The sequence below is a fragment of the Pezoporus flaviventris genome, unplaced genomic scaffold (assembly GCF_033815535.1).
Source record: "Pezoporus flaviventris isolate CSIRO_AGI_PZ_B2104156 unplaced genomic scaffold, CSIRO_AGI_Pfla_v1 ptg000015l, whole genome shotgun sequence".
Classification (NCBI taxonomy): domain Eukaryota; kingdom Metazoa; phylum Chordata; class Aves; order Psittaciformes; family Psittacidae; genus Pezoporus; species Pezoporus flaviventris.
This window is the reverse complement of record NW_026892563.1, coordinates 3,810,413-3,832,520: the sequence shown is the minus strand read 5'-3', so window position 1 is coordinate 3,832,520 and position 22,108 is coordinate 3,810,413. Positions and strand designations below refer to the sequence as shown.

Here is a 22,108-nt window from a genome sequence, read left to right as displayed (position 1 = left end):
CTTTTCATGGTGCCATAGCAATTTACAAAGGATTATGTATAGGAAGTTCCTGGTAGTCTTACTGCATGTGATAGATTGATGACTTTACACAGCACTTGCATGAGGCGCATCAAGAATACTCCTATCAGTGTGGTGTTTTTCTTGCTGCCCACAGTTGCAGCCTTTTTGAACTCCTTCCAATCAGCATGCAGTCTTCTGTCCACCCTTCCAAGCAATGTCTGCATGTAAGAACAATTATATATCTGTCTCACTCTCCTTATAACCAACATATCCATGTACATCTGTATATAGAGGTTCAAATAAGGTACTAAGTGGGAAAAGCAGAGACTCATGGATGAGCTGGCCAAGTAAGTTCCTTCAATTAGGCATGACATTTTGACATAGGATCTGCTCAGTGGGGAATGTACAATGGGAGCCTTTCCCCTAAATATTAGGAAGAATATTTAGACCCTGTTAAATAAAGGTTTTGAAAGGTGAGTGGGCATAATAATGAAAAATACATATTGCCCATAACTAGAAAGTTGTGTAATGGTGGTAGCTGTGTAGAATTGGATGGGTTTTTTTTGATAAGTAGGTAGATAAATAAATAAATAGATAGATAGATAGGTAATAGATAGATAATAAATAGATGATAGATACAAAGACAGACACACAGACACATAGCTAGATAGTGGTGAATGGAAGCTAAAGCAAATTTTCAGGCATCTTAAGTCTCTGCTGCTATTTAACAGCACAATCAATAGTTCTGAAAAGGGAAAGGCATTTGCAATGCTAATAACAATTCACAAGTGGGGGTGTACTGAGTGGGTGGAAGAGTTAGTTGTTTGCTTGCCGAGGGGCGTTTCAGAGCTGCTGAAGTTCTGATACTCGTAATTCTTTTTATAAAACAATTATCTGCTGAACCCTTGGTTGACTAGAATACAGGAATAAATTCTAAATCAAAGAAATCAAGGAGGGTGGTACTTCCTCAGGTAGTGATTTTCTGGCAGGTCTTGCTTGGTTTTTCAGTGCTCCCACTGAGAGGAGAGATACGATGGAGAGATGCTAACCATGGAGCTTGTGGTACTCACACACTTTGCTAGCCTTTAGAGGTCTACAAGGGCCATCTTTTTACCTAAGGTTTTGTCAAATATGTCCTACCTTTGCCTATTTTCTGGTATCTGCTTTTTTGGTTTCTGAATAATAATGGTTATTTTAACCTGTGGCATGACCTAAATCTGCCAAACTTATTTAAATTATTATGAAAATATAATAAAATAAATGCAATAATTTATCTAAAACTATTTTAATAATCTCCAGCTTTGCCCTGAAAAATATTATCACCTCTTGAGTCGCAGTAAAATGTATTTATTACCTGCAGCAGTATGTGAACATGATAACTATTTGAAGCACAGGAGATGCCTATTACTATGATCTCATAACTGTGTTGCCTTGCGCCGACATGCTGCATAGAGCTGGGTCCTTTTCTGTGCCTTTCTGAGTAAAGCTGGAGTAACTTGAGAGATTGCAGTGGGATTAGAATATATCCAGTACAACCCAGCCATAGACCAATATCAGAAAACCTGTTGGTTGATTATGCAACAAGGAACAAGGATTTAGGATTACTGCGTGATAGTACATAGAGGTGCAAAGGTATGAACAGAGTCTTCCTTTGCTTACCTATCAGAGGATTTCAAGAGTCTTGCTGTTAATATTATTTATCTGTATTGCAGTTTTGTTCATTATCTCCCAGGAGACCTAGTTGTTCTGACCATGAAATGAGGGTGTCGGGAAGAGGGACCAGGCAAATGGGAACCACGAGGACAATCTATCACAGGGACAATTCAATACCTGTTCTCCAAAGATCCACCTACCCTGCAGGCTCCAGGTGGAATGGCTAGGTTGTGCTTGTGGTTTAAAAAAAAAAAAGTCTTTCTCTTGAATACTAACATGGAACTGAGGAGTTTTGGAAACACTGGTTGTGCATACAGATCCACAGCTGATAAATCTCTGGTTATGAGCTCTTGTGAAACAGTTGGAGATTTCCTAGTTTGGTTTGTAACAAGATAAATGAACTCCTAGCACTTAATAAGCTATTAGTGGGTCATTATATCCTGTGTAAATATTGAAAAAACAAATAAATACAATGGATGCCACCTTTAAAAAAATAAACATTGATAAATTGCAACAGGTACTGAAGCAGCAGCAAGATTTCTCTTTGAGGAAATCCTCCAAATGGGGTCTAATAATGTGTGTCTTACTATCTGCAATCCATGGCAATGTGGTACTCCTTTAAAAGACTCATCAGTGGGGGCTCATCTGTTTTCTCAAGGCAGATCCAACTGAGGCAGAGGCAACTCCAGGTGGAGGCAGCACGCCCAGGTTGGGAAAAGCAGTCTGTGCCATGTGGGTCTGAGCAGGCTTGCTCAGATCACAGGGCCAGGTAGCTGTGTTCATGTGATATAGAGGTCAAGTTAATGAGCTGATGCGGCTGGTAGCTTGGAAATAGTGCAGGTACGGTATTCCTGCTCCTGTACATGAACTGTCTGGAGTGGAGTGCTTTAATGCCAGAGGAACTTTCTGAATGGAACTCCCCAGGTACAAAATGGTATTTTCCAATGTAATTTATTTCCTCTGAAAACTTCCAACCGAGTATTCCAATATCCTGTTAGTTCAAGCATGTGAAAGTGTTTCTATGAGTAGCCAGCCACCTCAGCTTGAGGCTTGGCATGCTTTCCTTATTTGCACTTAATCATAGCTTCATTATTTCTAACAGATTCTTTAGAAGATATTGTTCATATAAATTGAAAGATCTGTGGAACTCATTACAAGATTACAAGGTTAATTTGCACATTGGTATAGAGATTATTGGTTCTAAAAACTCTGATTCTTTCTTAGGTCTTTCATGGACATCGATGCATTATTGAGGGTGTGAATAATGCTGTTCCTGCCTAACCCTACAGGCCATTTCCCTCAGCTTTCCTTAGCTGTATGTCTACTTTTAAATACAATAAGTTTTGACAACCCTTTTGACAGCCAGATGTTAATATTTAGATTAAACAACATTAAGGCTGTAATATAAAACCCAGGCAATGTCAAAACAGGATTGACACCATCTCATATAGTCACATGGCTTTGTGTCTTCGCACATGCTTGGTGTGCATTTTCAGATTAGCAGTTTCATGGACTTCAGTACTTTGTCTTTCACCTTTAACAGACCTGGCCATCTCTTTCCCCCATAGAGCTGCTCACCAGGGTAGTGGTCTCTTGGGATATGCAAAAAAAGTGTTCCAATCACATGTACACAAGGTGGAATAACATGTCAAAGTGATTTTGAGGAGTACAGCACATCTTCGATTCTTGCCACATTTTGGCATGAGTTGGAAGGAATTTGGGAAGGCAAATTCAAATTTATATATAAGAAATAAATTAGAAATGTAAGAAGCTGGTTGAGTCAGATTTGAACCTTGGAGAATAAAAGCATACAACAATACTTTTAATGTTCAGATACTAGAAAGAGAAGCAAAATTGTTCCCGTTTATTTCCTTTAAATAAATATGTCTGCTTTTCAAGAGCTAAGCCATTACATAAAAAAAATAACAATCTCTAAGTTCAGATTCAACTTGACAAAAACTGGAGGTATCTTAAGAATAGAAATAAGAAAATAAATATGTTTTTATCAGTAGAGCAACAGAGTTTCTTTTGTGACGTTAGAGATGAAGAAACTAGAAACGTGTTTTTCCATGGGATATAGCCCTAGAGGGCAGGGGGACCCAAGACTCTTGGTTGATATTCAAGGATCACCTGCTACAAGCTCAGGAGTGTTGCATCCCAACTAGAAGGAAGTGCAGCAGGAGGGCCAGGAGACCTCCTTGGATGGATAAGGAGCTGCTGAAGAAAATTCAAATGAAAAAAGAGGCTCATAAAATGTGGAAGCAAGGACAGGTGGCCTGGGAAGAATACAGGAATGCTGTCTGAGAAGCTAGGGATCAGGTTAGGAAAGCTAAGGCCCAGTTAGAATTAAACTTGGCTAGGGATGTTAAGGATAACAGGAAGGGATTCTACAGGTTCGTAGCAAATAAAAAACTGACTAGGGACAATGTAGGCCCCCTCAGGAAGCTCTCGGGAGAACTGGCTACACAGGATTTGGAGAAGGCTGAGGTTCTGAATGACTTCTTTGCCTCGGTCTTCACTGGCAAACGCTCTGACCGCACCACCCAAGTCTTGGAAGGCAGATGCAGGGACTGTGAGAATGAAGACCTTGCGCCCGCTGTAGGAGAGGATCTGGTTCGAGACCACTTAAGAACCTGAACATGCACAAGTCCATGGGACCTGATGAGATCCATCTGTGGGTCCTGAAGGAGCTGCAAATGAAGTTGCTAAGCCACTGGCCATCATATTTGAAAAATCATGGCAGTCAGGTGAAGTTCCCGATGACTGGAAAAAGGGAAATATAACTCCCATTTTCAAGAAGGGGAAAATGGATGACCCGGGGAATTACAGACCAGTCAGTCTCACCTCTGTGCCTGGTGAAATCTTGGAGCAGATTCTCCTGGAAGGCATGCTAAGGCACATGAAAAACAACGAGGTGCTTGGTGACAGCCAGCACGGCTTCACTAAGGGGAAATCGTGCCTGACCAATCTGGTGGCCTTCTATGATGGGGCTACGGAACTGATGGACAGGGGTAGAGCAGTTGATGTCATCTACCTGGACTTGTGCAAAGCGTTTGACACTGTCCCACACAACATCCTTGTCTCTAAATTGGAGAGACATCAATTTGATGGATGGACCACTCGGTGGATAAAGACCTGGCTGGATGGCCACACACAAAGAGCTGTGGTCAATGGCTCAATGTCCACCTGGAGACCAGTAACGAGTGGCGTCCCTCAGGGATTGGTGTTCGGAGCGGTCTTGTTCAAAATCTTTGTTGCTGACATGGACAGTGGGATTGAGTGCGCCCTCAGCAAGTTTGCTGGTGACACCAAGCTGTGTGGTTCATTTGATACCCTGGAGGGGGAATGCCATCCAGAGGGACCTGGACAAGCTTGTGAGGTGGGCTGATGATGTTTAACCATGCCAAGTGCAAGGTCCTACACCTGGGTTGGAGCAATCCCAGGCACAGCTACAGGTTGGGCAGAGAAGAGATTCAGAGCAGCCCTGCAGAGAAGGACTTGGGGGTGCTGGTTGATGAGAAAATGAACATGAGCCGGCTTCAGTGTGCGCTTGCAGCCCAGAAAGCCAACCATGTCCTGGGCTGCATCAAAAGGAGCGTGACCTGCAGGTCGAAGGAGGTGATCCTGCCCCTCTACTCTGCTCTCATGAGACCTCACTTGGAGTATTGTGTGCAGTTCTGGTGTCCTCAACATAAAAAGAACATGGAACTGTTGGAACAAGTCCAGAGAAGGGTCACGAGGATGATCAGGGAACTGGAGCACCTCCCGTATGAAGACAGGCTGAGAAAGTTGGAGCTGTTCAGCCTGGAGAAGAGAAGGCTGCGTGGAGACCTCCTAGCAGCCTTCCAGTATCTGAAGGGGGCCTATAAGGATGCTGCGGAGGGACTCTTCATTAGGGACTGTACTGACAGGACAAGGGGTAATGGGTTCAAACTTAAACAGGGAAAGTTTAGATTGGATATAAGGAGGAAATTCTTTGCTGTTAGGGTGGTGAGGCACTGGAATGGGTTGCCCAGGGAGGTTGTGAATGCTCCATCCCTGGCAGTGTTCAAGGCCAGGCTAGACGAATCCTTGGGTGATATGATTTAGTGTGAGGCGTCCCTGCCCATGGCAAGGGGGTTGGAACTAGATGATCTTAAGGTCCTTTCCAACCCTAACGATTTTATGATTCTATGATTCTATTATGTTACCAAAAAAAAAAGATGCAAACTCAAAGTCCTATGACATCGTAATTTTATTTCTCAGTCTCTGGTTAGGAAGCATAGTTCTAATTTGAAAATGTGAAGGACCAAATATTCTTCACGTGCTTTTTTTCTTTTTTTTTTTTCTAATATACTGGAAAAATGCTTAGTACTGTCAAAGCTGTGTGAGCATGAGGGATGTTACTATTTTTTGTTTTGGAGTGGGGATTTTACACTACGTTAGCTAGTGGCTAGCATAACTGGGTCATAATCAGAGTGTTTCAGATGTTGTCCTGTATAATGCATAACACTAGGAACTGGTCCTGAAAACCATCATTTGAGTCTGTATTCTTTCACCCTGTAAAAAACATATCTTTGCAGGAGAGGCTGTGAAACACTCTTCCCAAACAGCAAAACTTCAGAACTTCAGCCTGTGACTGGGTGCTCCAGAGATGCTACATCTAACCCAAGGGCTTGCAGGATGCCACATAGTTGCTAGAGAATGAGCAGGTCACTCGGGCTTTTTGAGATGCCGCACAGTCGCTGTCTTCTGTTTGAATTGCCCAGATCAGCTTTCCAAATACTTGCCTCCCTGTGTTATTCCCTTTATTCCTACCTCTGCATTGGCCTCTGTTCTGCAAAGATGTTCATGTGGTTGCAGTGCAGCATGTGGGTGGACTCTCTAATGGCCCTGAGGGTCCCAGTGTGCTGTGCAGAGCTTGTGGGCAACCTGGGGCACTCTGATTTACCTCTGCCATCTGATGTTTGTGTGTACAACTCCAGCACAGGTGAATGGAATATTGAACCTAATTGTGTCTCAGCACTTCTCTGACTCACAAATCGAATACTTCATTCTTGAGCATCATGAGAGGCTTTTTCAGCAACTGACATATTTGACAGTCCTACAGCACTTCAAAGAAATTCAGAGTTGTGAGCAGTAGCAGGGATTTTCGTGAAGTTGTATTTTCAGTGCAGTCTGAAAGAATGTCTTGACATATAGTACAGTGATCATAACCTTACTCTGAGCACAACAGACTTCTTAATTTATAAATGGAAATAAAAAAATCAGCACAGAATATTAAGCAGTGTCATTATATAAGAAACACAGAAGCACAGAAATGCTGGGTAAGCATTTGTTAGAACTAGCTGTGACTGTGTTTCTCATTCCCTAGTATGATAGATGCCCTAGTTTTCCCTCCATCGTTTATTTCATGGATTTTTGGCTGCTATCATTGCAGTCAAAGATATAGGCTTATAGTGACAGTATGCTGGCAGACTGGTTTAAACTAAATATTTTCTGTAATATTTGGACCAAAGGAAGAATATTCTGTTCTGGAACATTCATTATCTGAAATCACTTCCAGAGAACAATGACAATATGTTAAATCTGTCTGATGAGTGCCCATGTGTCTCCTTTTTGACTTATCCAGGCATGTGGCCAATGATGAGTATTTTTAAAGGAAAAAATTATGTTTTGAAAATCTAATGGGATATACCAAGGTCAGTGATTTGGCAAAAGTTATTCAACCGTCTTTTGATTACCTACCTTACTCTTCGTACTTTATTCATTCCTTCCTTTTAATTCACCTATTTTTGCCACAAGGTATCATCAATCCTTTCTAGCTGCTTAATTCAATGAGGAACAGGAAACAGAAGCAAGTAGAACATAAGCTGGGGATTTTCTGAACGTACTGGCTTGCATGGTATTGTGTACAGATGTCTTCTCACCTTCTTGTTTCTTTTGATTTCTTGAAGCAATTTCTTGCATATGTCTCCCACCCACTGTGTCACCTAAAATACGGGAATTAACTCCATGTGTTACTTTTTTTGCTTTCTCTAGATTGATGTTCATGGCTTTGTTATAGCTTGTGCAAACTCACTGTAAATTTACTCAGCTAATACTGCTGCAAATGCTTGTCTAGACACTTGGCAAATGTTTGTGCTGTATATTCAGACTCATCCAAGTATGAGTGGTGAGTATATGTGTGTGGAACAAATCTTTCAGGCTACCATTTATATGGTGGTAGTTAATTTAAATCAACCCTAATCTGAATCATCATAAACACACTAACTCTACCCTGTACATGCCCTCAGTGGAGAGTCTGAGCCACTGCTGGACCTCTGCTTTCTTCAGCGTGCTCTGTGGGGTGGTTCATCCTCAGGCCCTGGGGGCTTTCATCACCACAGGTAAGCGTGTGTATATGGTGTTTCTAAAACAAGACACTGAGTTGATTTTTGTTGATTAAAACAGGCTAACATGAAATAAGCCTACTGAAAATACAAAGGCTGCAGTAGACAATTTCTAAAGAGAAGCATTTTTTCTAAGCGAATCTTCCTGAGTGTTGTAACACTTTCTTACGCTGTGCATATTTGTCAGCAGTACTTCTTGCTGTAGAAGAAGGTACGTAAGTGATATTTCTGTTTACCATATTGCCTTAAATTTAGTTTTTCTGCACTGCTATGACTGTGGAAAATTACTTTCAGGAATACTGATTTTTTAACTTCAGATTCCATATCTAATGAATTTCATGTCTGTCTTTGTTTTGGGTTTGTTGGTTTGGGTTTTTTTAATATTAGAAGGTGTACTGAGTCTTTTTATCTATTTTCTTGGTTTATCCTAGACACACAGAAACACATTTCTAAAACTTAAATAGAAGTATAGTAGCACTGTTTAATGCTTTGTATGGATTTGTCCACCACATTTTATGTTAAACTAGGGGATTAACTTGTGTTTCGTATTCTTTCATTTGTCTACAGGACAGAAGACACCAAAAGAAAGGTTTTTATTATTTTAAGGAATTATTGTGAGGTTTTTGCCTTTCCTTTTACAAAGGATATGAAACAATGGAAAACCACAAAGATTAAAAAATGTTAATATGAGTATGTAGTTCCTCTAAAATTCAGGTATCATTTTCTTGTATCTAAATCCATATTCTATGAATCTTTGATGCGACATAAAATTGTAACTGCTGAGGTGGGGAGTAGGACAGAAAGCCACAGAGAGCAGCAGCTGTTATCTTTCCTACTTTCTACCATAATATGATTGAGGGAAACATCTTTTAAAATTCTTTTATTCTTATTTGTACTTTTCCTAACTACATTTTTATTTATTAAATCCATAGGTCAACTTAAAACAAAGAAAGAAATGAAACAGTCCCTGTAAGTGAGCAGTGTGACACGTTGCACATGTGTAGGCATCAGAGAGCATTTTCTTCTCCACAGCTGCCTGACTCTGATCCTTCTGTGTCTCCTCAGCCTCTTCCCATCACCTTACCATCAGTTAAGTGTCCCTGTGGACACCTCTGCTTTTTTGTGATGGTTATGTCAGACTGTAGGTAGTGGAGGCCTTATTTTCCAGTCCTGTCACCTTTAAAAATATCTGGGTTACAGATTGTGCTGTGAAAAGCTGGTACTTACACCATGACCCTGTAGGATCCCAGATAACTACTGGATACAACTTTTTCTTCCATTTACCCCATTCTTAGAAGCCTTGCATGTATTTTGTTAAGCTGTTCACCTCTCCAGATGAAAGTGAACCCTGCTTTGCTTACATTTTCACTTTAACTACAATTTTCTCAGTATGTATATTTTTTAAAACCATGGGTTGTCTTTTTTTATAGGTTCAGGTCTATATAGGCTCACTGACTGTGCCTCTGATGTGTACTGCACTAATGGAGAATTTAGTAAGAAATACAGACTCTCTGTGTGTGTTTGGGGAGGCGGTCAAGTTAGAAGGGTAAAAAGTATCCTCTACTGCTTAACACTAGTGAAGGTACACTGTAAATCTGCGTTGTGGTTGTTTTACCATTTTCCCTGGCCACTGAGGCAGATAGGCAGGCAATGGCTTCAGCTCATAGAATTGACTTAGCACTTAGGCCAGAGGGATTCATTTTCAATTTGCAAAAGTGAATCTGGTCCACCATCATAGAGTATGGTATAGAGCACCTTCAGATGGTGAAAACTGATTGTTGTAGTCTGTTTTTGGTTTCTCAGCATGCCCATGCCTAGGAGGGCAGTGCAAACACCAGGTCAAGGTCAGCTAATGTCTCGAGCATGTTATTAACCTTGGCTAGGTGCCATCTCAGCTCAATTCAAGCTTTCCAAATGGCCTCTGAAAATACTGGAGTCCTGTTGGTGAAGCACTGTATGTGAATGAGTAAAGCTCACCAATCTTGGACCAGTTCAGGTTTCTCTCCACAGCTAACAGGGCAACTGCACATTGAGTTATCCACCCCCATGGTGCTTTCAAATTCATCCTTTATTCACAATGTAACACTGGACCTGAAGGATGCTGATATAAAAGCTACTGCTCTTGATGCCAAAATGCCTCTGAGTTGTTGCGCTGATAGTTTGTTGGGACAGGGAATGTGTTTGATTTTTTTTTTTCTTTATTATGTGCAAATGTAGTTGGTGAGCTGGGCTTTGGATTCCATAAGGAACAAGGAAACCACAGAGAGGTTGTAAGGAAGTACACTGGTGCTTTGAGGTGGGCCCGTAATCAATTAACTGCAGCATAGTTCTTCATAAGCAAAGGACCCTAACTTACAGGCTTTGCTGGAGAAGGAGGTTTGTGCAGTCTCTGAGTACCTGTCTCTAAATATGACATTTTAGCTTGAAATATGTTGCTGAAAAAACAACCAAAATTTATTGAGAAAATATAGCAAGCAAAAACTTCTGCCTTTGAATCAAATGAAGAAGGCCAATTTAAAGCAGCTGAGTTAGTGTATTTATGTTCTCCAGGTTTCCCCAGGTTTTATAAAAAACTCTGCCTAAATTCAAAACCAGCAATCACATAGTTTATCAGAATGGAGGAAAACATTCTTTTCCATGATGTGGGTTATAACTTTGTATCTGGATTGAATAATAATTAATCAAGTAAAGTGTATTAGCTAAAAACTAACTCAAAGCTTTAATTAAATCCGCAGCAGTTGCTATTTTTCAATGTACATGGGAAGAAGCAAGGTATGATATATTCCCTCTGTTGAAGAATTTTCAAGTTCCAGCTGGACAGCACTTTAATTAACTTTATATTCTCCCTTTTCCCAGGTGAGGTCATTCCATTATGATTCTGAATCAATCTTAAACATAACATTTTGTGAAAGATAGCTTTCTCACTGTGTGACTGCTATGTGTTTTCGGTTTTCTTTTTCCGGAGGCTGAAAACCTTCAAACTTGGTATTCTAAAAGTTGTGGTGTCAAGGGGGATGTGGAGAAGGCAGAGTGAAGACTAGAAATGTGGGAAGCGTGTCCTATTTGAAGGCTGGTGCACAGCACATGCTTTTAATGGAGCTAATTCTGTTTCTGCTATTTGCCAGCTGTAGTGTGACACGGGGGATCTGCTTAGTAAAATGATAACGCTTGCACAACAAACTGTCCCTGGCTGGTTGACAAATGGAGAGCAGCAGTATCATTACTGAGCAAAAGCCCAGACTCTGCTCCTTGTCATCCTCTCACACTGAGCTAAGAGTCAAAAGACAGCATCTATTTCACAGGTTAAAGTGAAAAGAATTTGTGGAAGTACCTGAGAGCCCAGGTCAAGGTTTTCCTCAAGTTTGACTTCATGGGTGTTGATAAATCTTTATGGGAGCTTTGTAAAACTCAGGCAATAAGCTGGAGGAAGGGACTTGTCACTAGTGGCAGCCAACACCAATCTTACTTTCCCTGACAGTCACTGGAAACATATTTTATAGCACATTTCAGTGGGTAAAATATGTCAGGTGTTATACATGTCGTAACAATAATTTATCTTCTCAAACAGTTTGGGTTTCAAGAGAATGGTACCAGCCAAATGGTGTTGGCCTTTTTAAACTGATGATTTGGGAAGGCTCCATTAGAAAGACAAATGCAAATGCATGGGTATCTACACATTATATAGCCATGACTTTCTATTTACCTTGAAACAGCAGAATTAATGCACATTGTGTATCAGATAGCAGACTAATAACATCTAAACCAGGGAGTTGTCTGTGAGTATGGTACATTAGAGAAGTGACGCCACAGCATGTCACGTGTAATCTTAGGGAATGTGATGTTTCAATTATTAAATCAAGGCTGAAACCCAAAGATTGTATTTTTTCCCACTGGATTTTGGTTTAGTAAGTTTCCCTTTACCCCCCTCCACCTTGTCAGTATTGTATATAAAATAGTTTGGGTCTCAGTGGCTTTTGTGAAAGCTTCTGCTGGCTCTTGAAATGATCTAATTTATTGAGATTATTCCAGTTAAAGTTACTGAGATATCAGGGGCAATACTACTGCCAATTTATTTTTTCTTATTTCTTTTTGTTGGCGTTGCTTGTAGTGTTACCTCTAGGATAAAAGAACAAGAGGAAGCCTCGAGTGGAGGTGTAGCTGTTTAGCTCTCTATCTTCCTTGTTGAAACAGAGTATGGCAGTGCTGCAGTGCGGAGATACTCAAACCTACATTAAATTAATTGTGTTGGGTACTGAAAGCATGCTGGCTACAGCAGAGTGGAGTCCAGTATGTTCTGATTTTCCCTGCCAAACAGCTTAGCAACTTGGGCACCAATGAACCAACAGCAATAAACAGCAGTGTCTGGATAGGATTTTATGGGGGAGTTTGTTTTTTCATGTTCCCTGCACTGCTACCTCCCTTGCTGCTGTAGTCTTTTATCTCTCTTTCCTAACTTCAAGGGAAAAAAAAATGAAGCAAACAAGGATGACGGGATACAGAAGCTGTGGGCAATAGATCATCCAACTGCAGACACCTGACTGCAGCTATTTCTCACAAGGAGTGTCTGTGCAATAATTCCCATGTTAGGCAAAGCCTAACAGAAAATAGTTAGGAGTTGAGTTGAATAAGAAGATAGAATGGATTGAGATGATCATGTGCAGAGCTCAAGCATACTGGCCAGCAACTCAGTTGGCTCCTTTTGTACCCTTCTGCTCCATTTCCCATGCCCGTTCTCCTATTTACCTTGATCATTTCCCTTTCTCTAATATTGTCTCCTCTCAAATCAAAACCCACCCTGATTACTTTTTCCCCATGTCTCACTTTTGCCACCTCTGTATCCAAACGTGATGTTTCTGATAGGGTACCTAGCCAATAAATTTCATGGAATCATAGAATCATTTAGATTGGAAAAGACCTGTAAGACCATCGAGTCCAACTGTTAACACTGCCAAGTCCCACTAAACCATGTCCCTAAACACCACATCTACATGTCTTTTAAATACCTCCAGGGATGGTGACTCAGCCACTTCCCTGGACAGACTGTTCAGCGCTTGATAATCCTTTTGGTGAATAATATCCAATCTAAACCTCCCATTTGGCATCTTCACATCACTCTCTCTTAACCATCTGTGAAATTCAGTCATTCTTCATGATATTACCCATAACACTTGCTAACTTCTTGCTCTGTTTTCTGCCACATCTGGTAATTTCTCATGGTCAGATCACTGAGCTGAATCTCAGGCCATGGCACAATCAATTGCCAATGTATCTTCACAAACTGGAAGGGAGAAAAACTAGACTGTACAGTCACACAAATGGTGGCATTCAGATGGCCACTGAGGAAATTATGTGAGAAAGAGAAGACAGAAAGACTTAGACGCCCTTGTTGAACAGGAAGATGTGACAGGTTTATTCACAGATAGAAAGAACAACCCACAGGAGCATGCCAACAAGGACAGGGAGGAAACCAGTCACTAGAGGGAGAACTGTGGAGAGGATTAGCTGCTTTGAAGAGCAGTGAGAAAGAGCACAATTGGGAAATGGGATGTCAAGAGACTAAACAAAAAATCACTAGCCTGACAAAGGAAGCAGATACAACTCCTACAGTCAGGAGTCACTACTGACTGCTGCACCAGAAGAGGTTTAGACTTGACATTAGGAAGCATTTCTTAACTGAGAGGGTTGTCAAACACTAACAGGCTTCCTAGAGAGGTGGTTGATGCTCCATGCCTGTGAGTGTTTAAGAAACATTTGCATGATGCCTTTAACAACATTCTTTAGCTTTGTCAGCCTTGACTTGTTCAGACAGCTGTACTAGGTGATCCTTGTAGGTCCCTTCCAACTGAAATAGTCTATTCTAGTATATTTTGACTATGTTTAGGCTGGATGTGAAGGATGTTTCTAATAAAGAGAAGGGCGAGTGTCCGAAATGTGCTCCCAGAAAGTGCTTTGACCATGATCCCCGATACGTCTAATGAGGGTTACAAGGCAGCTTGATTAAGTGCAATGCTGGTGCCAAAATAGAGTATGAGGATTCAACAATAAAGCCTTTGTAAAGTGGCTATGTTTTCTTCATAAATTCTAATAATAGCAAAAAATAGATAAAACAAAATGCATAGTTTCATTTCAAACTGCTGGGGTTTTTGCTGTGATTTTTTTACTACTTCTTCTTCCTCTTCGTCTTCTTCTTCTTCTTCTTCTTATTATTATTATTATTATTATTATTATTATTTTGAGGGTTTGAAGTGAGAGAAAACAACTTTGACTTTTCTTCCACTGCCACTTCCTTTATTTCTTGTAATAGCCTGATGTGCCTGCCTGAGAAACTGAGACTTTGCCATAATTTTTAATTCCTACAGAAATGAGACTTGACTGGAGTCTTCTATAACTAAACGTGTCTTACGCATCCAGCCATTTTAATGTTCTCATGCGTTTGCTTTCTCCAGAAACTGCATCCAATATCAGAGAAATGTATTTAATGAACTATGTTGGTTTAGGCAGTAGAAGAATAATAGATATTTAAAAGAAAAAAAAAAGATATGAGACTGTGGACGGACTTTGCAGTATAGCATGCAATACCCAGAAACTTTAAGACTATCTACTTTAAAACTTAGACTTGGGTGAAATAGAAGACATCTGTATTCAGTCCCAGCCCAAGCCGTGGAGTATAGAGGAGCATGAAATTCTGAAGAACATAAAGCATTTAAAAAACTTTATTAGTATTTTAAAAAACTCCTAAGCACATGTGAACTTTTAATTTTTTCTCTGTTCTTAGCAGAAAAATGTGAGATGGGAAAAGTATAAAAAAAGGAAACACAGAAGTTTAAGACTCAAGTGTTAAACAGTTTGATTAAAAATTTGAAGATAAGATTTAGAACTTTGACATTTAAATATCCAGCTCCTTCTGGTATCCTTTTCAGGAGGAAGTGCTGGATGTGGACATAAAATGAGTGTAAAATATGATATTAATTTGCACTGAAGTAGCAAATATTGCACAGTAGTTTCAGGTCATTAATCTATCTTCCGGCTGAGGGAACTGCATTAATAGTTTATGGGATTTACAGGGCAAGCATCAATTTAATGGTTCACCCTAAGTTTGGGAAAAATAGGAAAGGGCAGGATACTGGAGGATACATTATATCTTGGTGCTTTAAAATCAATGGCAAAACTTTCTTGGCCTAAAATGGCCTCTAGATAGTTGCTAATTCCAGTGCCACTGCTGCACCTTAATTTCCTGTCTGCAAAACGGAAGGAACCATATTTGCTTGTCAAGTGTTAAAAGTGACAGGAAACTTCGTTGCTCTGCCTTGAATAGGAAAATAATCTCATTAATGTTAAGGTTTTCTTGCGTTTTTGGAGATAGATGGTGTGGGGGTTGCTTTTTCTTAAGTGTGGCATCAGTCTGTAAAGGGAAAAATACTTGCAACAAATTAACAGAAGATACCTGCAGGGCCACACAGTTTTGCTTACAGTATTCTCAAACCATTCTAGGATTTTCTAAGCAACTGTCATCATTGGAGTCCTGCCTGTGATTTGTCACTAGTCACTGTGTTCTTTAAACTGTAATATTTCAGTGTGCTCTGAAGCTAGCTGAGAAACCCTTTTTGTTCCTTGTTGTTGGAGGTAGGGGATACCTTTGTAAATGGTGAGAGGTGTGCATTGTGTCATTTGCAGCTCATTCATGAGAAGGCACAGAACAAGAACTGGGAAATAATGTTATAACTTAGATTTGATATAAGGAGGAAATTCTTTCCTGTGAGGGTGGTGAGGCACTGGAACGGGTTGCCCAGGGAGGTTGTGAATGCTCCATCTCTGGCAGAGTTCAAGGCCAGGTTCGATGAAGCCTTGGGTGGGATGGTTTAGTGTGAAGTGTCCCTCCCCATGGCAGGGGGGTTGGAACTAGATGATCTTAAGGTCCTTTCCAACCCTAACTATTCTGTGATTCTATGATTCTAACTTAATAGCTGAAATGCTATCTTCACAGAGGAGAGTTGTGCTAGTACAGCATCTATAAATCAGTGTTGGTACAGTGTATCATCAGATATACAACCTTTTTTAAGTTAATAACACCCATAATTTGGGTATTGATCTTCTTATTTGTTGTACAGACTTGTAATCCATGGTTTTTTGAATGATCCCCACAGGTGGGACACTTCTAATGTGAAGTCATGCTGTGAGACACCTCTGAGTGTGCTGGGAAGATAAATATTCACTGCTTTTGGAACCCTGGGCTATGAATGTTTCAAATTTTATAAACTAAACAGAACTGGGCCTGGTCAGGGAAAAAAAAGAAAAAAACAAAAAAAACCAAAAAACCCCAACAAACCACAACAAAAAAAAAAAACAAAACCTCAAAATTTTGAGAAATCCAGGTCATAAGTGAAGTAGAATGGGTGAGAAAATGAGAGGTTTTCTGCTAGGCTGATTTTGAACCAACATGTAAATTTGATTAGAAGTACATAAGCACAATATAAAATCTAATCACTTATGACAAAACCAAGTCAGGCTAGACTTCCCCTCCTTTGGAAGTATGACAACTGCTTTGTGGTCCGCTTTTACCACTGAAGTATGAAACACAGTGAGCTATAGATTTGGGCTACCTTGCAGTTTGCCTTTCAGGTATGAGGACCAATCATGGGTGCTGCCAGGCTTTCCCATGCTGTCCCATCCCTTCCAATGGTGGCAACCCAACCACCAGCCATGGTAAACATGATCAGAGAAGTGACTGCATCATGGGAGAAGAATCTGGGTTGAATCGTACATAATGCCACTAGCAGCTTCTTTCAACATCATGTCTGACAAGCAAGGAATGAAGAGCAGTAGAAACTGATTTCATTCCTTTTCCAATTAATTTGTTCCCCAGGGCTTACCAATCTTAAAGCCTCTTCCTGTTTGTTTTGTTAAATAGTTTGAATTCAGTGGAGAAATCAGGAATGGCTGCCTCAGGGCAGCTGGCAGGAAGTAATTCTCGGGATTTGTCACATGGTAGCATGATACAAAAAAGTCAACCCCTATGCAGTCTTCTGCTAATGCCTTTTTTCTCCTCTCTACATGAGAGCTTGGTGTTGCTGGGCAAAAACAAGTAAAGAAATTTGTAATTAAACATGAAAATTTGATAATCCTCAATGATCTATTTTGTTATAAGATTATGGGATTGTGTAAAGCAGTGTGTATTTTATAATGACTAGAGCATAAGTGTGCCTAGGTATATACTGCTGAGACAGCCAAGGCAGGAGCTGAGTCTGGGACTTCTCCCTCTGTCTTTTCCTTCCCATTTCTTTTAAAGAAACAGGGTTTAACTGAAATTTCTGGGAGCACATCCTACTGCAGTTGAAGTCCCATCATACTTTAACCATTAAAAAGACTTTCCCCCTTGGCAAGGGGCACCCTAACTGAGGTGGGACACTTGGGATTATCAGTGTCAGACACAGGGGGTAGCTATTCTATTTCTGCTACTACAGCAATTTTCTATTTTTTTCCCAGTGTGCCAGTTGAGCTACTTATGACCATGATGTGGAAAACAAATCGATGAAATGTTGCCAATTATAAAAAATATTCTTTTAACAATTTTTGTTATTATCATTAACATAAAACAAGAGGGGAGAGGGAGAATTGTTTAAAACTACTTTCCCTGCCGGACAGAAAATGATACTGGACCATCTTTTCGATGTGATAGGCTCATTGCATATTATCTCTGTAAGATACGTTCCTCATGCTTGTGGTTCTTTAACAGGGCTTAAGGAAACCTTCTTCCAAAAGAAAAAAAAAATATATATATACACTGTGTACTTGAACAAAGTACAAAGGAAGTGGAGAAACTATTAAAGCCAAAATATCTTTTTTTCCCCAGGATCTGGCCTGCAGCTTGTACCCCTTCCAACCTTATGTGATGACTCATACGCGTTTACATTCCCCATGCTTCACATGGCATCTGCTGCTACACATTTGTGGCAGGATCTTGTCTTTGAACAGCTGGTGACAACCCACTTCCTCTTGCTTTCTTCAGCAGAGATTTTTCAATTGTTTCTTGTTGTTTTGGTGTGAGACCCAGTGTTGGAGAAACAAGTCCATTTACCCTGATTAGAGCCAGCCATTTAAGTACTTGCCAGTTAACAACCCATTTGTTATTTTTCTAAGGACCCATGAAATACTTCCCCTTTTTCTCCTTTCACTTTCTTCAGATGTGATTCCACATAACCAGAATAAAATCAAGCATTTCTTATATAAAATGTTATAAACATTTCCCTTGTTCTCACTCTTCTTCTTGTCCTACAGAGCTAGAGATGAAGGGATCCTTTGCTTGCTTTCTTCAAGCTAATCACAATTAGTTTGATGTCATGATAACCATGCTGCCTTTTTACATCTAGAGAAACTGCTATTAATGATGAGTGTCATAGACATGACCTTCAGAAAAGCAAACAGGAGAACATCACGCTCTCATTAGCAACAATGATACAAAAAGTAATTAATTTTGGTTACTTGTTGCCAGTTCTGCTAACAGACATCAAGAAAAATAGTTTAACATGCATGTCTTTTTAGCAAACTCAGGGAGAGTCTGGTTTATACTAGTCAAGTACATCCAGTGAAACAAATCTTTTTTCGGGGATTTTATCTCAGCTGTGTTTATGAAATCATACACTGTGTTTTTACGCTTTTGGGAAAAGTACGTACTAAAAATGGAGCTTAATGCTTAGCTGTGGCTTTTTTGTTGTTTGATTTTTTTGTCCTCTCATTCAACACATCTATATTTCCTTGACAGAGACCACTTCTGTTACGTAAATATTTTAAGGAAGTACTAAACCTTCAAGTGAGACCATCTCATTTCCATTTTTGAAAATGCAATTTCTTACTTCAGACAACTCCAGTAGTAGTTACCTGTGAAATTGCATATAATCCTATCAGACCTAAAGGCAATAAAGGTAGGGGCTCTTCTGCTTTAAAATGCTTGCTGTATTTACTACTGATTTGATGGCTATGCCATTCTGTAGAAATTTTCCAAGTTGTTTTTTTTTTCTCCTTTTCATAATTCAAGTTGATGTTAAAAGCTGCGTTGTTTAGACTGTATTTTACTGTTTATTTCTATAAGCAGTATCTGCTCATAACTTCGCCTATAGTTTGCCTGTCCCTTAAAACATAGGTATACTTACAGTACATGACTATTTAGATGTTCTGCACTGCTCTGCACAGATATCTTTAACAACCATTGCATACTCCAAGTTGAGTTTTCTGTTGTAAATACCACAAAGCATATATGTACAGAGGAAGGAGTTTTCTTGGAGGGTCACACTTGTTTCCTGCCATTGCTGGTTGATTGACTCTCTCAAATAATTTCCTGGGTCCTGAATTTAAATAATAAATAAGCATTTGTATTTACTGAATAATTACCAAATTTGTTTTTTTCTATTTGTTTGTTTCTTGTGGCAAGGGAGGTTTTCAAATCACTTCTCTGCTCAGGAAATTGAAAACAGCATCTATTTTTGGTTTGCATTTGACTTCCTAAGATGGAGCTGTTGAAACCTGTTACAACCCTAATTTACTTAAAGATGTATTATGTGCACTTCACTAAAATTCTGAGGGGGAAAAGCTTTGCTTTCACAGTTGTTTGGCCTGCAGCTAAGATTCCCCATGAAACTGCATGAAGAAGCCAGATGAGAATTATCCACATATTTTTCTGCATACAGCATTATTGAGCTGATTGGTTTATAAACCTGTGCCCTTCTTAAAATATATGTAAAAGGCAAATGGGCTGAAAGTGCACCCTTTCTTTGTAGCTGTGCAAATCAATGACTGATTTGGATGAATCTGTTCCCCAGACCTGATGTCAAAACAAAACATTACTACTGCCTTGTAGCCAGAGATGAAAGGTTTCTCATTTCCTGAAATGCAGTATAAGTGTAAAGAGAGATGCTAAAAGCCTCGATGCTCATTTTTTTGGGGAACAAACTGTAGAGGTTAGTTACACATAACTCTTTGATAATTCTTACTGATTAGCTGTAATTTCCACTTGAGCACACCTTTGGTCTGTGGTGTTCTGCAGCTGAATGCATAACATCTCTTGGTCCCTGGGGAAGTATTGGTAACAATTTAGTGTGGCAACCTGTGTGATGTCTACTGAATGAACAGCAGTGTCATTTTTCATGTATTTGAAAAGACTGCCTGTTCAACATAGCTGACGACAAATTTTAGGTTGAGATAGATTTTTCCTCCCTTCACAGATGGGCTGTTCCCCTCCCCACAGTGTCATTCACCATAGGCTAACTCTTCTGTGCCCTTTCTATTCTCTGGGAGAAGACAGATCTGCAGATAACTGGATATTCAACACCTGTGTTTCAATTATCATATTATTTGAAGAATCTGGTGATTCACTTAACGTTCCCTCAAAAAGATCTCTTGATTAATTGCTATTGCAGAGTAAATGTGTTTGCTTCCCCTTTTCTCTCTGTCTGAATTTGATTTCACAGAGCATTTCAGATAAAAGGTAAAGATTTCAAAGTCCTAATCATGCTGCTGTTCTTGGCAGCATAGGGTGTACTTTACCTTATGCTATATGAAATGCCAAGAGAAAACCACGTTATTTTCATTGTGATGTAATTTCTATTTTTATTTTTTATTTGTGAGGTTTTCCAGAATAGGCATATCTGAAAGCCATGATAGTTGTATTCAGCAAAGATTTATCTATAGCATTTAATTCCAAGATATACATGTATTGGAGGGGTTTGTAGTGCAAAAAACAGCTTCAGGCATATACGACAACATCTCAGTTCTTTCTCTGTCTGCTGTCAACTACCCTTGAGTCATTCCACTTGCTCAAGCTTCAGGTCAATAAAACAGATTTCAAAGCAGAATCTGGTATCTACTGAGACACTAACTCTATTGTGTGCCTGTAGAAAGTCCATATTTTTTTATTCTTTCCTCCTAATGTTGTAGCTTGTCTAATTTTCTTCTATGGAGGAATACTAATGCATGTTCAATGTGGCTGCATTTAAAGAATTTCTGCATGTCCTCAGTTTCCATCAGCATGTGTTTTATTTCTGGATGTGTAATGCTAGGAAAGAATTGTTAGTTTCTTTTGTACAGTCTGCAAAAAACACCAGGTCCAGAAGGGGCAAAGTTTATCAGAGAAGTTTGGTAAGATTGATAGATTCCTATTATAGAAGATAGTAAATATTTCAGCATGTGTTCCAGAGCTTACAGTGTACTTTTATTTATTTTACTGTTAAGTTTTGATAACACTATGGTGTGCTATGTGTCTTTGACAGTGTCATTTATTATGAAATTGAGAGTTTCCATCCCTTTTCATGTTTTGTTTTGATGTAAAATTAGGCAAAGTGCTGAAATGTCGCTGTTCCGTTAAATTGGAACACTGATGGACATTTTCAATCAAAAGAAAATATTTTTATATTCTTGGAATGGAAGAGCCTTTGCAAATTCCTGTAACCTAAAGAGAGTTATAGTCCTCATCCTTACTCGATTTCATGGTTCCCAACTAATACTACAGTTCCCAAATTGAGCTACGGGATTCTCATAGTGTACCACATGGAAGAAATACATCCTAAGAGATATAGTGTATTACAGTTGGAGTCCTTTAGAAATCCCTGCCCTGCAAAAAGTATGGGCTGGAATTAAAAAGTAAACAAGGCAGTGGAATGGGTTGCCCAAGGATGTTGTGAATGCTCCATCCCTGGCAGTGTTCAAGGCCAGGTTGGATGGAGTCTTGGGCAGCATGGTTTAGTGAAAGGTGTCCCTCCCCATAGCAGGGGGGTTGGAACTAGATGATCTTAAGGTCCTTTCCAACCCTAACTATTCTATGATTCTGCATTTATACAGGGAAATATAGTGCAAATTACATTTTAATTTTCTGTGTTATCAAGCACACTTCAGTTAAGTTTTCCTACTAGCCACTACTCTATTTCCAGGTATTAGGAATGCTATATTCTATATATCAATTACTCCATTATAGGTAAAAACTGAAGGGGATCACAGTTTTTCCCTTATTTTGGAGAATACCACAATAGGAAGCTTAAAGTGGGTGTACTGTCTTTCATTCCACAAGTATGTTTTCTGAGCATGAACAGCAATAGTTT

The 22,108-nt window shown here is 39.6% G+C and overlaps 1 long non-coding RNA gene across 1 annotated transcript in view; it reads left to right on the top strand.

The window, feature by feature from the left end:
• The first annotated feature begins 12,909 nt into the window (after positions 1-12,909).
• The window catches only part of LOC133269806 (uncharacterized), a 33,609-nt gene continuing 24,410 nt past the window's right edge, over positions 12,910-22,108 (top strand). Inside the window, exon 1 of the long non-coding RNA XR_009743551.1 lies at positions 12,910-13,090. This is a non-coding gene — a long non-coding RNA (uncharacterized LOC133269806). The remainder of the gene's footprint in view (positions 13,091-22,108) is intronic.